The sequence below is a fragment of the Pan paniscus genome, chromosome 2 (genome assembly GCF_029289425.2).
Source record: "Pan paniscus chromosome 2, NHGRI_mPanPan1-v2.0_pri, whole genome shotgun sequence".
NCBI lineage: Eukaryota > Metazoa > Chordata > Mammalia > Primates > Hominidae > Pan > Pan paniscus.
In genome coordinates, this window is record NC_085926.1 from 109,818,454 (window position 1) to 109,821,091 (window position 2,638).

A 2,638-nucleotide genomic window follows, 5' to 3' on the forward strand; every position below is an offset into this window, starting at 1 on the left:
TGATAGTGAATGAGTCTCACAAGATCTAATAGTTTCAAAAGTGGGAGTTTCCCTGCACAAGCTCTCTTTTTGCCTGACGCCATCCATGCAAGACATGACATGCTCCTCCTTGTCTTTCACCTTCCACCATGATTGTGAGGCCTCCCCAGCCATGTGGAACTGTAAGTCCAATAAACCTATTTCTTTTGTAAATTACCCAGTCTCAGGCATGTCTTTATCAGCAATGTGAAAACAGACTAATACAAGCGATTACCAGAAGAACAGCACCAAGCTATTCATGAGGGATCCACCCACTAGCCAACACCTCTCACTAGGCCCCACCTCCCAATACTGCAACTCTGGGGATCAAATTTCAACATGAGCTTTGGTGGGAATAAACAAACAGTATCCAAACCACAGCAACATCTTACGTTGCTTTATGCACAAGAAGAGAAGTTTATTTAATGTTTCTTGCATATAAGACGTGAATGAGGATCCATACCAGCTGACTTAAAGGTATAAAGGAAAAAGAATAGGATTGGCACAGTGCTGGTCTTTATCATTTCTTAGTAATAGAAGAAAATCATTAGAAAGGTCACTTTCTGAGGATGTCACCTTTAAATCCTTTACACTACCATCTTTTTATTCTTTACTTTTCAAATTAAGGCACAAGAACAACTTGTATCCCTTAACCAAAATTATTTTCCCATATTTTCTAGCATTTTGTTAGACCTTTCCAAACTCTTATCTCATAGCCAATTGTACTTAGGACTGTGGTTCCCCAGGTAGACATAGCCCAGCATATGAAAATAGGCTCAGAATATCTAGAGTGCTGGAGACCATGACTTCTCAGATTCTGTAAACACACTAATACCACAGTTTAGCTGACTGAGTTATAAGCATCCAATCAGACTGAGCAGAAATGAAAGTGAGTTTTGTTTACTTTACTGGCAATATGTCTCTTGTGGGAGAAGATAGGCTGGTAATATTAATATATTATTGAAATTAATAAGTACAAGACAAGCTAACATTTGTAGCTCATTTGGCCTTTATTTGTTCTTTGATGGGCTATGGTGCCTTATTTTATTTGTTTATGCTTTTCTCATTTTTGTTCACTAATGTTCATCTCTGAGATTGATCTCTTGTGAAAAAAGGCCTTTGATATAAGGTTATAGTTTCTATTAAATGTAAGCTGACTCATAGGGATAGGTTTTGAGAAGCCAGTCTTGCTTAAAAAGAAATTTTTTAAAAAACTGGTGTGTGTGTGTGTGCGTGTGTGTGTGTGTGTGTGTGTCTGCATGTGTTACTATTTAGTAAAGTATCAAAGAGAAATGTAGTGGCCTTGGAAATGGAGAGATGATAGACCTTGTTTGAGATGAAGGAAGTGGACTCCTCTTAGAAGCCATGTATTTAATAAATGGTACAACCTATCTAAACTCAGCACAAATATGTTCACAAAATTGGTCACATTTTTGTTACTTACTTGACCCTCTTCCCTAACATGGGCTATTAGTACTAAGCCCAGTTTCTGCCTTTGGTACAAAGTCTCAAATCTTCTACTTAACTGTATTGTTCAAGAACTCTAGGAACTGACTTTTTTCCCAGTAGGCTAGTCCTGCTTCCACTCTCTAAGTTAAGAGTCTGATTGGATGACTAGTGCCATATTTCCACAATGCCATACACTGTCACAGCTGAAGATGGGTCTTGCAAATTCTAAAAGCTCTTTGCAGTCATGGCCTTGCTAGCTAGAGCCTTACTAGCACCAGAGTGAAAGCCAAAAATAGGGCTTTAAAATTTCAGCTCTCTTATGCCATTTTCCACAAGGCTGACACCAGTCCAGATCTGCTGAATTCTAAAAAAATTCTGCCATTGGCTCCATGCTGGGCCATAATAATCACTGAACCCCTTGAACCTTGGTCACTATACTAGATGCCTCCTCTCCTCAAGGTTGGTTTCATTCCATGAGTTTTGTTACTTTTCCCTTCCAATGCACCTTCCAAAGTTCATGTCCATCTGTCCTAGTCAATTTAGGCTGCCAAAACAAAATGTCATCAATTGGGTGGCTTAAACAACAGAAATGTATTTTCTCACAGTTTTGGTGCCTAGAAATCCGAGATTAGAATGCCAGCATGGTCAGGATCTGGTAAGGACTCTCTTCCTGGCTTGTAGATGGCTGCCTTCTCACTGTGTTCTCATATTCAGAGAGAATGTGTGTGCAAGCTCTCAGGTGTCTATTCTTATGAGGGCACTCTTTTCATCATGAGGTCTACCATCGTGGCTTCATTTAAACCTACTTATCTCCCAAATGCCCATCTCTGACTGGGGGTTAGGGCTTCCACGTATAAATGGGGTGGGGGGTGGCTGTGGGGCAAAATTCAGTCCATAGCACCATCCTAGTTTACAACAACAAATCTTCGAGACTTCAAACATGTAGAATTGTAACCAATATTTTGTCAAGGGAATCCATAAAAACCCATCTGAATTCAATGCCACTTAGTCTTTTTCAAGTCTAATCATCTGAAATAGAAGACCTTTCTGCATCTTTAATTCATGGCAAAGCCAGAGATATCTGACTACACTGATTACTTCCCACCTGGGGGACAATGAGTACAGGAGAGCTTCATTTCAAGTTCTAGGCATTCTTCTTTTCTTTTTGAGA